Genomic DNA, 15,566 nt, shown 5'->3' with positions numbered 1-15,566 from the left:
CCCCTATCATTCTGTGATTCTGTGATTAAAAAATACGCTGGATGTTCTGGTTCTAATTCAGCAAAATGTATTTGTTGTAAAGGAAAGTATGTCCTTTACTGTAAGTGCATACTTTAGTCAAGCTTTACGCCACAGAACACTTCAGCCTGTCCTCGGTATATTTTTTTCATATAAAAATACGATAACAGGAATAACTAGAAGTTATGATTTCTCAAGACAAAAGTGAAAACAAGGACCCAGTATTTTTAAAGGATTTAGATCTCATTCATGATTATTAACGCCAAGTTCTAGAGTTATTTACAACTTACTGAAGAGAAATATCTAGCTACACCGTGTTAATATATATTAATTTACTCTACCACTACCTGCCGGCAGTGGAAAAAAGAGAGGTTTTTAACCTATACCTTTATCATTACGAGCAGTTATCCTCATAACAGTGATGACCATAAAGTTTTAAAGAAAAGACAATTTGGAGATATCTCAGTCCATAAAAGCTTGGGAGGAAACAGGAAAAACACTAGAACAGTGTCAATGAACACCAGGTATGCAAAGACACCAAATATAGTAAAATTCTGCCTCATATAAAAATATCTAGCTTTAATACTTCAGAGGAAACCTGCATAGAGAGGCAAGATATAGAATTTATTTTTTTTTAGCCAGTATTCAGACACAGGCATCAAACAGCAGGATGATTGCTCGTGTGATTTAGATGTAAAATTCCTACACGAACACACACCCAACGTGAAGTTCACGTATTGCCCCAAACGCTCACCCGTGGTGCTGCTGCCAGCCCTGGCACGTCCTGCTCTGTACCTCTACGGGTGACACAAGTGATTGCTGCTCCGTTTTTAGGGGAATGATACACTTCCCAACTCAATCACATCTTAGTTTTTTCAGAGCGCTTATTTGGTTTGTTAAGATAATTATGAATCCTAACGCTGCTCTCTGGCAAGCCGGTAGCCTGTCGTCACGTCACTTGCATGTTTTGTAAGCACGCTTCCACGTAGATGTCTAGTAAATCCCCTATAATACTCCAGAGTTTCCTCAGTGTCCGTATATTCGTTTGCTAGCATCATTTCATATTTCTGCAACTTAATACACCTGACGAGAGAAAGCATATGCCTTCATCTACCAGAGGACAGTGTAGGTACTGTCCTATCAAACATACATGGCAAGCATTTCCCCGGACAAACGAATGACTTAATTTTCACAAGACGGGTACCACGCCATCCTCAAAAACTTCTGCCTTTATTCAAACTGAGAGGCACTTTATAACGTCAGTATCCTTGACTGATGATGATATATTGCAAATGATCCTGATATGGCATCATTACAAACGGTATCTGCTAGGTAGTAATAGATAACGTGTTTGCCTTCTGCAGAGGACCTAATGGGAAACAAATATTTCACCAGCTGCCACAGAGGCACAGTGCAAGTCGTCTCCCCGTCTTTTCAAACACTCTCATAACTTTCCAAAACCAGTCTGCTTAAAATTCTTCATGTCTCCACTACACTTACCGCAGTACTGACTCAGCAGCACGACAGCCGATGGGATGGACTGGAATTTTTGGGAGACCTACAGCACCGTCTTTGTCTAATTGGTAGGTGTAATCTGAAAGCAAAAAACAGTTATTTTCATATTTACGACTCTCCGAAGGAATCTGTACAATTCATAGCACAGTCCTAACACCGGAGTCAGGGATAATCATTTCACTTTCCTCAAAGTCAGGCTGACATTTCTTCAGCAATTTCCTTCTTTATGCTTTATCAACATGTTTTCAGGGAAACACTAAAAATGTTCTTCAATAGTGTCTTCAATCATGCATTTAGAGCTGGCTGGAAATTTTAAAATTGATTGCTAATCTTTTGCATTTAAATGCTTTTAGATAGAAATATTTCTCTCTGTGGGAAGGAACTTCAGGCTAAGCCACAGAGAAAGAAGAATCACAGAATAGTAGGGGCTCAAAAGGATCTCTGGAGACCATCTAGTCCAACCCCCTGCCAGAGCAGGGTCACCCAGAGCAGGTGGCACAGGAACGCGTCCAGGCGGGTTTGGAATGTCTCCAGAGACGGAGACTCCACCACCTCTCTGGGCAGCCTGTGCCAGGGCTCTGCCACCCTCAAAGTAAGGAATTTTTTCCTTATGTTCAGACGGAATTTCCTGTGTTCCAGTTTGTGCCCGTTGCCCCTTGTCCTGTCACCGGGCACCACTGAGAAGAATCTGGCCCCATCCTCTTGACACCCGCCCTTTAGATATTATAAGCATTTATGAGATCCCCTCTCAGTCTGCTCTTCTCCAGGCTAAGAAGAGCAAAGAAGGAACCTGTAGTCTGATGTTTGGAACATTCAGCTGGGAACTAAAAAATTTTGCCGGTTGATAAAAGATGCAGATAAAAATCTTATACACTGGGCTACCGAATATTCTGCTTTGCTGTTTTTGTGAACAAAATGAAGCCTAGGTTTTGTTCTGACAGAGCTCAAATACAAATCACGGGGTTTTTTTTAGAAATTACAACCTTAATTTTCACGATGTGGACAGAATTTGATGCTTGCAAGCCAGCAGGTGTGGAAAAAAAGTCTCCTCCTTCATACAACATTCACAGGGACCCTTGTTGAGGAAAGCAGGCAAGGATTCATCTCTGAGATCATTGACTCAGGCATGAGGAACCAGAAATCTTCCTCGTGGTCTGCTCCTGCCATGCTACCGTTGTGAACATGTATCCTCTTCCAGCTCAAGCTGGCTAGCTAAAGGCAACTTTCCCCATCACTTAGGGACTACCCTAATTGCGGTGACTGCCTCCCTCAGATAGGCCAGCTCCGGTGCTGGCATAAATGGTTTTTAATGCATTTCAGTCAAAATGATCCGGGTTAGCTGCCAAATGAAACCGTTTAGGCAGAGCAGAAAAAGCTGAGGAAGCATTAGGTGAAGGTGATGAACCAGTGGGAAATAGTCATCTTCTCAGGAGAGATCTCAGCATGGCCAGTGGGAGCTCTTGTGGAGGGAAAGCGGCCCAAATCCTGCAGAAAGGGGAACTACAAAAGCAAAGCAACCCATGGGCTGTGTAGGGTGGCTCCTTGCTGACTTACGGGTGAGAAACAGGAAGAAAAGACTAGGGCTTCAGGTGTCCAATACTTGTGTCATGATCTCTGGGCTAACTTGAGGATGTCTGTGAAGTTAAGCAGACCAGCACTGCACCGTGTGACTCCTTTAACATACCCTCGCTTTCTCTGATGCACCGTTTGCAGAAGTGGCCTACTGATGTGAAGCCCAATCTGCCTCTTTGGAGCAACAGAAAGACCAAGAAAAAATGTGATTTTTTCCAAGGGAAAGAACATCCCCATTGCTTTCCCCTCCCTTCCTGAAACCAGACCCTCAGAGCACGACTTCTTCAGCGTCACTCACCTTTCGCAGGATAACCTGGTGTCAGAGGATCCCCTGCCCCGTTCAGGTTTAACACGTTCCCACGCTGGGCTCCTCCACCTGGAAGGTTCCAGCCGTTTGGATAGGGATCTGCTCCTGGGGCGCAGTAGTCAGCAGGGTCAGAGTATAGAATAACTCCCTTGGCACCTGCCAGCTCAGCATTCTTCCCCTGCAGAGCACATCTCCGGTCCCAATCCGGTCCTTTAGAGCTTGAGACAAGAGTTCAAGGGGCAAAAGAAAGTAGTATAAATTACAGTGATTATTCCTCAGGGCCTTTCACAGTGCTTGGGCTAAGTAAAGGGCCCATTACTGTCTCATATCACAAAACATCCTGAAAATATATATGTGGATATCAGGTTCCATAAGAAAGTAAAAGGTTTTCCGTTGCTCTGCATTTTAGTAAGGAGATAACCGCATTAACGTGGAAAACATCCGTCACACTATTACTACGTAACCTGAGTTTGTGTTCTGTCATCCAGACCACCACAACCAACTGACTACTGAAATGCACCCATCATGGATGGAAAAAGCTGTACCACGCTGATGCAATCTTATCTTTCAGTTAGTCACGCATTTACCTTATTTACCTAAACGATCTCCTAAGATATCTCAGGCTTCACACTACACACAAACGTTATTATTGGAGAGCTTGAAACTGTCTTTGGCTGGGAACAAGCCTAACTCCAAAGGGGCCTCTCCACGAGGCTTAGGTTTATCACAGCAGAAGCACGGACCTGCACGCTATTTTGATTTTAAAAAGTGTTCTCACGTGACTTTATTATCGTATAATCCTGGTTGGTAGAGAGTGAGAGAAAGAAAATATATGTCATTCTGACATCCCAATCTGTTTTGCCAGTAGATAAGACGATGTATAGTGGCTGAGTGACAACTAGTCCTCAACAGTTTTAAATTTGGATATTTTAATTCAGAAACACTATAGCTTTTTTTTCAGGAAATGCAGTACGTGCCTTAATCCTCCATCCTATTCTTGCACGCCATTAGGAAGTTGGCAAATCACAGTACAGTCCTCCAGATTTTATACAAGCTACCGAATTCTTCAGTATATAGACAGTCATTAGAAATGAACGAACGTATCACCCCTTTGTGTCAACGAGGGCATGCAATTTCTAAATCACAGGACAACTGCCCCTCTAGATACTAATAACTCTGAGGTGTTTGTATTTAATTTTAATAGAAGATTCATAGACAGCAATACTTTCTTCAAGTTTTAAAGCCTTTTCCATTCAGATAGTATCTTTAAGAGCGGTAAACAATTTAGTGAAAATATTACCTGACCTAGAATATGAGTTACATGTCACTTTTCACTGGTGTCTGTACGTAGGTAAACCTGTGAGTTACCCACTTAAAAGCTCACAGAAGGTTACTCAAGAGCATACAATAAGAGTTGGCGTTCCAGCGAGAGATTCGGTGTTTGAGACCCTTAGGTAACCGAAAAATGCAAATTATAGTCCTGCCAAAATTAGGGTCAAACTAATTTTTGTAAAAGAGCCAAACACACTCAAAAGAGACTGTCTTCTCCCATCCCTATTCAGGAAGTAACTTGAGCATCAGCATGCACATGGTTATGTACTTTCCTGTCAGGCCATGGAAACATGCAGAAATTTGTAGTTTAAAAATATTTGTATGATAGGGACATTGAATAAACAAATACAGAATTTAAAATAACCTCCCTATAGTTACAGTCTCTGCCTGGTGTACAGAAACCATTATAAAGAAACACAATATCGGCATCTCAAGGCACCGATGAACCAATAGGGAAGAACCGTCTACTTCAGAGTTACAGTGTATTACTCAAGAACGTCAGTAATATTTTGGAGCTCTTTATAGTATGCAACTGAATACAAAAATACCGAACATTTTCCAACTTGTTAACTTTTATCCTACAGATGGACTATATGCATATTAAATATATACTTTATGTCTTCTAAGAAAGAATCATCTTTGAGCGCAGCTCTACGCAAAACTGTTAGGCTGAATTCTCCAGAACATTCAGTAAGTGTTTCAGTCTCTTGAAATCAAGTGAAGGACAGCACAAGTAACATTTTTACAGAGAGGCGTTACCTTATTTCCTCTGAAGATGTTCCCATATCTGGCAATGACAATCTTTCCTGTACAGTTAATTCCCATTTCACGCTCTAGCTTAAAGAAGTCCTCGGTGCGGCCCTAATTCACATACACTAACTCACCCTGATAGAAAGAGGTAGAATTTGAAACAAGAATGTCAATGAGCACGTCAAAAGGAGGATGTGATCTAGTAAGAGAACAAGCTGGGTACAATGAGCTCTGGATCTGGCTCTGCTATGAATTCTTCTTTGATCGTGAGACAATTAATTAGGTAGGCAAGGGACTTCTAATGAATTTAGACTCCTACCATCCAAAGCTGCCAGACTTTGTCCTCAATGGAGAGTTAGGACAGGACTGCTGAAACAGAAACTTCGAGTAAGCACTCAGAGTACAGCAATTACTTCTCTTCGTAGTCTGTTTAAGCTGTAGTCAGTCTTGGACAGATGGAGGTATTTCGTACCCAGAGGCCACAGTAAATATTTTATGCAGTAAATTTAATGATGCCAATATCCTATGAAATTCTCAGGACTCGATTATTATTCAGTACAGCAGAAGCTGCAGGACTGTCAAAATCAGCACACCTTGCACATTGATAAAGTATTCTTCATGATTGTGTTTCAACCCTGTTACTCAGTACTTGATGGGTGATCCATCTTCCTTAATGTCAGTTAGCTAAAAGTTGCGTGCATTGTCTGAGAAGGTCCTGTAGTGCGCTCCACAGCCAATGAAGAGCTGGGAAGTTCTCTGAGGACTCACCCTTTCCAGGAGAACTCACCCCAATCCTGTTTTAAACACCTATTTTAGGAAGGAATAAACTGCCCTCTGGATATACCTCTCATTGATTACACCTGAAAGGCTGTTTCAGAGTAAACGCCTATAATAAGCCTCAAAGACTGATAAAGGAAAAATGCCTGTGATACCAGACAACTTTCAGACAACTAAAATTAGGTGAGAGGACGCTCTTCCTTAGTGCATTTCTCCATATCACCAGAGACCTCCAGACAGATCCTCAATTTAATTTCAAAAAAGTATAAACTTAAATCCCTTACACTGATAAAAACTGCTGACTAGATATTCAGGTGGTCTCATATAACAGCATTCATATGTTATCATACATATGTCTCATAACAGATTCTGGTCCTCTGTGTTCAGAGAATAATTCATAAACACACGGATTATTCTTGGGGAGGTTTTTCTGAATTTATGGAGTAGTTTTCCTTCTCCGCAAAATCAAGTATAACTCTACTGAAGTCAAGACCGTTCTACGAGTCTGTTTAGATTGAGCAGAAGGGAAACATGGTTCTCCGTTTTAACATAATTTCTTTAGTCTTGTCCAGAATACCTACATTTGTAGGCTATTGTATTTTTTCTGACAAATACGAAAGTACTGGTTTCATTAGTTTGACTTACGTAATTGCAGAGCTGTAATTACAACAATTAATAGCAACCTGCTGCGTTCTCACATTCAGGGCCCTTGTTCTACAATGAAGTGCAAAGCAAGTTAATATGAGAGTAGCATTTTATGGTGAAAACTTGTTCACACTTTACTTTTTGATTAAGTAGATGCCATCACATAAACCAGTTCTGATTCTTAGAAGAAGCTCTCATAACTATATCTGATATAACGCATATAATCCGTATTCATAGCATTCTGGTGTTGCAGAATAATTCATATTTATTCAATCTCCAGATTTCTGAAACTACATTAAAAGGCACTAATTTGAGGATTCTGGCAATATTCGATACGTTGCATAATAAATCAGGCTTCCTTAATTAAATTTTTTTAAGCATCTCTGAAAATTCTTCATCCTTAAGTTTCATTAACAGGACTAAAAACTATATTGATGCAATAAATTTCTTATCAGAGTGTCGTGACAGTTTTGCATCATAATTTACTAGTGACGTGATGAAATCCCTTATGTTTAGAGAACTATTACAAAATACAGGCTTTGAGAATGTAGAGTGGACTCATAAAATGTCATCTGGGCTCTCTTAGCGTATTTAGAGATGTCGAGCACACCTCTTACTTGTGACCGTCATTAATTAGATGGGAGTCCTTTTGCAGTCATTTAAAAAGGAAGTGGAGAGCAGAATTTTACCATAATTTATGATGTTAATGTTCCAAACTTCTACTACTGTCTAATAGAATGTGAATTCGTGACTTTGTCGCCTTTCTGCTACGTATTTCTGTTAAAAGAAGTTTCTGCTCAAAGCTTAACTTTTTTCATCCGACTGTTTATTGTGATTTAGTTAGAATACACCACACGGAATATACATTTTCTGACAACCTGTATGACAGACGAGGGTATATTCCATCTTCCATCTACTGAGAACCTGAAATGAGCGGGAAACTACTTCTAAATCTCTGCAGGGTCTCGCTCTAGCAGGTAAGTAGCTCCTATCCCACTCTGACAGTATTTAACCTTCAAAACACAGTCACTGCCACTTATTTTTAAAAAGCAGCTGCAGGAGAAAAAGTAAGCGTGCTAGCAGAGCTGAACTGTATTTCCACATCTTCCTGATTAGAGCCCTCACCCAGAAAATGAGAGAGCTGCGTTCTTGGCCTCTCAAGAACTTTGATCCGTTTCTACCACTTCCCAGGAAGCTGCCTACTCGCGAGACTACAGTTAGCCCGTGCTGCAGGTACTTTACATCCTTCTCCCTTCATTGAACTTGGAGCTTTATGCAGGAATTGTTCGCAAAATTCATGAGCAGAAAGAGAACCTGAACGTGGCAAGTGCCAAATATCTCTCTCCATAGCTTAGTTCTGGTTTTTAATAGAATGGCTTTTAACACAGAATACATAAACAGGCCTGGGAGAATTCAGAGGAGCCCTGAACCCCCTGCGTATTCCCACGGCTGAGCTACGTACGTGCTCCCTCTTTGCCGCACAAGTGCAGACAGCTGCTCACTGGAGAATGTTACTGCTAGCTACGAACCTGGAGCTTTTCTCAAAGTTTTATGTAATAAGGTGAACATAAGCATCATATTTTGAAAAAACAATCTGTCTTTTCTTTGTTTGTTTTTTTTTTTCTAGAAACAATGTTCTTACATCTAATGAAAATAAAATAATTTTCTAAAGAAGAAAGATGCAGCTTTTAAAATCTGTTTTTATTATTTCCATCACTTCCCTTTTATTATTTCCCATATAGAATCATAGAATCATAGAATCGTTAGGGTTGGAAGGGACCTTAAAGATCATCTAGTTCCAACCCCCCTGCCATGGGCAGGGACACCTCCCACTAGATCAGGTTGCTCAGAGCCCCATCCAGCCTGGCCTTAAAAACCTCCAGGGATGGGGCTTCCACCACCTCTCTGGGCAACCTGTTCCAGTGTCTCACCACCCTCATGGTGAAGAACCTCTTCCTAACGTCCAGTCTGAATCGACCCATCTCTAGTTTTAATCCATTCCCTCTAGTCCTACCATTACCCGACATCCTAAAAAGTCCCTCCCCAGCTTTCTTGTAGGCCCCTTAAGATACTGGTAGGCCACTAGTATATCCCATCACTTACTGTAGGTCTCCAGAAATAAAGTGGTGAAGTTATTCTGCTTTCTTTGGGGCTATTATGTTATGACACAGAATTAGAATCCCTGAATTTTACCTTACTTTACTGCAATTCTTGAAATACTCAAAGCTGTCATATCCTAGGGTACAGGCTATCTGCCTGGCTCTCCAGCTTCCTTTGAGTATCTGAGGCAAAAGAATACAGAATACCTTTTGTCTTCTGGACGTGCACAGCTTAACAAACTTCGGGAAGCACATGGCTCTCATACCGGGCTGTGCGAGTAAAAGCCTTGTTAGCAGGTTTCAAAGTCAGATCCAGCTTTACAGCAGAGATCGGACCAGATGACCTCCAGAGGGCCCTGCCAACCTACATTATTCTATGTACAGAACGTATAGACGCCGAGAACGACAGAAAAAAAATAATCTAATCTTACAAAATATTAATTGAAACCACTAATGATCACAGGACAGAAAGCTCCTGTTACACAAGCCAGCTTTATAAAAGCAAGCCTGTCAGCTGGTACAAGACGGAAAGGATTAGTGTTGAACTCAGACCACAGCAACACTTTTACCGCCAGCTAGAAATGCTAGCAAACGCCCTTTCCAAGCCCACTGTACACTCTGCAGCTGTACCCGTCAGTGCGAGCCTTGGGCAAGCAGCATTTTGAAAATCAGATTGTTCATTGGGCTACATACATGTAACAGTCTTATTTGTTCGTCAAGATGGGACACAACGGTGCATAGTCACAGAAATATCAGGAGACGCTTATAGCAGCTTACGACATCAAATTATTTTATTTTATCGCATTTTTTTTTTTAAAAAAAAGGTAAAAATAAAATCCAGTTCTGTCTCAAACTAAGAGAAAAAAATCAAACACGTATGGGTGCTCAATTTGAACATTGCTCCGTTGCAAAACTTCCAAGAACATCAGAGCTACGGCATTTTTCCTACCGGTGACATGTCAGGTTTTGAACTGAGGCCTAAGACCCAGGAATTTCACGTTATTCTGTACCACTCTGTGCTATGCTACCCTACACTACGCTATCGTATGCCATCTTTTCTATTTCTATCTCTATCTCTATTTCTGCTCCTGTTCCTACTTTTATTTCTGTTTCTGTTCCCACTTCTGTTTCTTTTACTCTTCTACTGTGTTACCTCAGGCATTCCTTGGGCTGAAAACGCACTGTAGGGTGGCACCACATTTCTAACAAACAGCCTCATATCCTGGAGGAGGAGGTTCAGATAAGGACGTGTCGAAAATCTAGCGGGAAAGAAGAAAAGAAAAAAAAAGTAAACCAGGCAATAGGGAAAAGAAGTGCTGTCTGTTCAGGCACATTTCACCCACATTTGCAGTTTAAAAGCCTCTAGTTTTAGAACTCCAAATGAGGAGTGGGAAAAACTTCCGCAAGCACCGAGCATCCTTTTCGGTGTGCAGGTTCAATGTGTGACCTTGCAAACCCCATCTCCGCTCTTCACACGGAATCCTGCTCAAATGAATACAGGGTCCCTTAAGGGGGTCTGAGTACTGCAGAAAAGAGCAGGTTAGATCACAATGGCAAAACCCGCTTGTGTTCGGCTCCTCCCTGGAGCCTCTGCGAGCACCAGAGCGGCTCCATAACGAACTGCTGTTACTTGCGATAGTCCATCTCGAGGCCTAAACTCTAATCTTCAAGAAAATGAATTTAGCACAATTACCAATACTGTATAATGAATCAATGCAAATAACGGTGCTGACCATGGCTTCTTTCCTCTTTCTAAACAACAGAACAATTTTAAAACAATTTAATTACATAAAGTAATTCCCTTACATAATTCTACTTTAATCCATATATGTCAGCATGCTATAAGAATCAGGGTAACTATTAGTATTCCTAGCACATACATTCAGAAACAAAGATTCAAAATACAAAAGCAAACCAGAACCCCTCATTTCCGCAGCTTTGGATCAGGCCCAACACCCCAAACGGAGCAGAGGAGAGCTTTCCTTCCCAGGTGTATGAAGGTGACTTTGTTGCCTAGTTGCAGAAACTGGTGTTTTCTGTACCTCATTTCCATGCTCATCAGTTATTGAGATGTAGTTGGGCTTGGTGTCATCGGGGTAAGAGAGCAAGACACCATAATGCCCAGAGAGTTGTGATGAATGGGGTGAAATCCTCTTGGCGGCCGGTCACCAGTGGTGTCCCTCAGGGCTCAGTTTTGGGGCCAGTTTTGTTTAAAATCTTTATCAATGATCTGGATGAGGGGACTGAGTGCACCCTCAGTAGGTTTGCAGATGACACCAAGCTAGGAGGGAGTGTTGATCTGCTTGAGGGAAGGAAGGCTCTACAGAGGGCCCTGGACAGGCTGGAGGGATGGGCCAAGGCCAATTGGATGAGGTTTAATAAGGCCAAGGGCCGGGTCCTGCATTTCGGTCACAACAACCCCACGCAACGCCAGGGGCTTGGGGAAGAGTGGCTGGAGAGCTGTCTGGCAGAAAAGGACCTGGGGGTGCTGGTGGCCGGACAGCTTAACATGAGCCAGCAGCGTGCCCAGGTGGCCAAGAAGGCCAACAGCATTCTGGCTTGTATGAGGAATAGCGTGGCCAGCAGGAGTAGGGAAGTGATGGTGCCTCTGTACTCGGCACTGGTGAGGCCTCACCTGGAGTACTGTGTTCAGTTCTGGGCCCCTCTGTACAAGAGGGACCTTGAAGTGCTGGAGCGTGTCCAGAGGAGAGCTACCAGGCTGGGGAAGGATCTGGAGACCAAGTCCTATGAGGAGAGGCTGAGGGAGCTGGGCATGTTTAGCTTGGAGAAGAGGAGGCTGAGGGGAGACCTCATTGCCCTCCGCAACTCCCTGAAAGGAGGTTGGAGGGAGGTGGGTGTTGGCCTCTTCTCCCAGGTGAATAACGACAGGACCAGAGGAAATGGTCTGAAGCTGCGGCAGGGGAGGTTTAGATTAGATAGTAGGAGGAATTACTTCACTGAAAGAGTGGTCAGGCACTGGAACGGCCTGCCCAGGGAGGTGGTTGAGTCACCATCCCTAGAGGTGTTTAAGAAACACCTAGATGTGGCACTTCAGGGCATGCTCTAGTGGCAGAGATTGTAGGTTGTTTGTTTGTGGGTTTGGGGTTTTTTTTGTAGGGTTTTGGGGTTTTTTTTGGTGTGTGTATGGTTGGACTCGATGATCTCAAAGGTCCTTTCCAGCCATGAAGATTCTATGATTCTATGATTCTATGATAATGAACCAACTGAACAGAATCCAAGCCAAACTCCTTCCACTGAGCTTGGACTTGCTGCGCCAGATGTAGATTCTCCTTTTTTCCTGCTAGGTGAGGAAGCCGTGTAAAATTGCTAGAGAAAAAGAAGCAACAAGTCAGGATCAGGCATTGCAGCTCATAATCAGAACTCCTCTTAGGCTAGCTGGAAATAAACCCATTAAAGATGATCAGATGTATTCAGGCTAAAGGACCTAGACTCCTCTGTATCCACGCTTTTGCCTGTCTTATACGTAAATTAACAGGTTTCAGTCTGACCTGAGCTACCGCAGTGTTTGGATCTTCCTCGCAGCTGTGGGGTCTTGCCCTTGCTTTGCTCCTTGTCTTCTGGGTGACCTTACGCCAATCACTCCTGTGCATAATGAGACTGACCTTCCTTGTGAAGTGATAAAAGAATTGGGTATAATTATCTTTGTGTATTTAATTTAGAAATGCGCATAATTAGTCTGATCCCTACTTTTAATTAACCGGATATTCTCCTTGGGTCCTACTATTATCATTAATTTTCGCACAAATACCAATTTATCTAAAAGTTCACTCTGAGTGTGTCTTGCTGGCAAGTAAGAGGGAGTGAGTTCACAGCGGCTTACCAACGAGGAACAGGAAAACTCAACAACTTGTGACTTAAGAGAAAAAGTCATCCCATGTGAATAACAAACAGTGAAAGATATCACAAATAATGAACAACCCATTGTCTGGAAAAAAAAAAAAAATAATAATTGTCCCAACCATTGAGAAAACCTAGTGGTAAAATGAGATGACGAAACTCCCAGGTGAAGGAAGTTGTCATCACAATGTCCTCATCTTGTCATTTGACCGTGCACGTGTCACACCAGCTGGTGTTAATGAAGGAAATTGGATCTTCAATAAGGAAGGGGTATAAGGTTGGGAAAAAATTTAATTTTTTAGTTCCAGTGAGAACAAAGACATCAAGTAAAGCATTTTGGAAGAACGATACACGTCTGCTTTTGTAACGAATGCTGCTAGATAAAACCATGTTCCTTTGATAATGTAAACATCCAGTACCAACACTGTAGTAGAAGTCCCTGCTACAGTGACCGTACCCTTTTCTGGATGACGTACTGAACCAAGAGCGCAGTTACATGCTACTGTTAGAGCCAACGGCTGTTTTCTCTATGAGTTTGGAATGTTTAAGTCTCACATTTTCATTAAAATTTGACTTACGGAATAACATTCTCCTACATTATATTCCCATTTAACTGAAGACTGTGTTTTTCTTCATTTCCTCTTGTAATTTGTTGATTGCCTGTACTGGTGGCTCTGAGCAGGGACTAAGTATCTGCCATATTGCACCACAGAACTGGCCACAGGACAGTAAACGAGGTACAACATTTCCTGTTGGCGTAAAGACAGGGAGTTAAGAGGGCAGAAAGCAGTCCTTTTACAGAGCTCTTTAAGAACAGTTGACTTTTGAGGAGCCAAAACACAGGTTAAGACCGTTAAAAAAATCCTAAGTCTTCAGTTTGTGATGTTTATATAGTCCAGGACATGGCTGTTATGTAGTAAAGAGAACGTACTTTCCAGCTAATTTATTTGCAACGGTTTGTGGCAAGGGCACTTAAAATGAAATGAGTGGGATTGCCACAATCTTAGAAACCAAAAATGGTTTTTTTTAGTTATTTAGTTTTGTAGCAAGATAGAAGTTCATGCTATTTAATCAGGCTGGTAACTTAAGGCAGACCTGAATTTGTTGATTACTCCTAAAATAACTGATACTCTAACACTTTCTTTACACAGAAAGTAAATTTCTATCCATAAACTATGACTTCTGGTCCATTACTGACTGGAATAAATACAGCTCTTAACAAATACTACGCTCTCCTAGGAGAAAAATAAGCTGCTTACAAGACCCCTAAAATAAACAAATAATAGTGTATCAGCTTCCTTGTAGTTCAAGCTTCTAAGTTACAGAAACTAAGAAATTAATTACAGTATTTAAACTGTAATAGATGAAAAAAAAAATCTGTATTATCATCTTCCATTGTTTTGAATTCTCAGGAACAAATGTTAGCAGCTTTGCTTTTAGGATTTAATAAAAGAAGTAAGAGTACATTTAAAATCAACTAATTTAAGTACTAATGGGTAGATGAGATGACAAAATTATTGGCAAAAAACCATGGCCTCAAAAAAGACTCTGAAGCTTTAAGACTATGAGATTTATTATGAGCAGCGTAACGTACCATCAGGTGCCCAGCTGGTATCTACTACGTCTGCTCTAGCTCTTCATTGTGCAGACAGAAAGAGCCTGGAAACGTACCTTTCTTTACGAAAGTGAGTACAAGGCTGGAATGGTGACACATATTATCACAAAAGTTTGGTCACAACATGACAAAGTGTGAAGGGAGAGTAGAGAGTAGCAATACAGGATTAAGGCCTAAGCTGTAGGAAGAACCAACGGCTTCAACACTGGTATGATTTTCTTCTCTTTTACATTGCTGCACTCTGCTATTTTCCATTTAATCTCTCCTGATTTAAGTTCATTCATACAGCCTAATTTGAGGTGAACTTTTTTCCATAAAAATCAATGTAAGATAAAATTTGTTGTAGACTGAAAAAGGACACATAAGAGAAAGGCTGAATTTCTACATTGTACAAGCACTCGCCAAGGGCTGAGCAAGAGCTTGACCAATTTTTAATTACTTTAACCACTGAGACAATCAAAACTACTGTTTTGTCAATCACAGCTCACTGGGACACATGAGATAAAATCTATGTCCGAGAACCTGTACACCCTCATCTGGCTGGTGGCACCCTTACACTGGTTGCTGCTTGGATTTTCTTTTCTTTTTTTTTTGACTGATTAGTCTAGATATTGCTCACTTAAGAAACTGCTTGATGTTTTCAGCTTTCATTTCAGCCATAAATGCTGCCTTCACCTCCTCATACGGACTCACAGATGTCGTCTTTTCTGTAGGTTTTGCAAACCAGCCTGTACAACACACCAAAATACAACAGTAAAAACACCAGAGCAATATTCCCATGACACACACCATCCCTCTTTGGTTTTACCACAAGATTTTCACTGTGTATTTTACAACTGTTTTCATCTCAGCACAGACAAGCAGCCACAATCTACTGCAGGCTGCACAGTGATGGCAGTTGCCCTCACGTTAAGAGAACTTATTTACCTAAGTAGATATTGAGGGGAATAAAATACTATATTTATTTATCACGGTTATTTTACTGTCCATTCTAAGGAGACTTATCTTCCGTTAGCAACAGAACGTCATTCTGTCAGTCCTATCAGTCAGCTCAGTAATAAGGCAGCAGCCTTACAAA

General features: G+C 41.5%; 1 pseudogene; it reads right to left on the bottom strand.

The window, feature by feature from the left end:
- Positions 1-15,280, bottom strand: part of LOC134516276 (putative N-acetylated-alpha-linked acidic dipeptidase) — a 29,797-nt pseudogene extending 14,517 nt beyond the window's left edge.
- Between the last annotated feature and the right edge of the window lie 286 nt (positions 15,281-15,566).

Source organism: Chroicocephalus ridibundus, chromosome 1 (genome assembly GCF_963924245.1).
Source record: "Chroicocephalus ridibundus chromosome 1, bChrRid1.1, whole genome shotgun sequence".
Lineage (NCBI taxonomy): Eukaryota > Metazoa > Chordata > Aves > Charadriiformes > Laridae > Chroicocephalus > Chroicocephalus ridibundus.
Note: the sequence above shows the minus strand (reverse complement) of the source record. Positions and strands in the feature narration are given on the sequence as shown.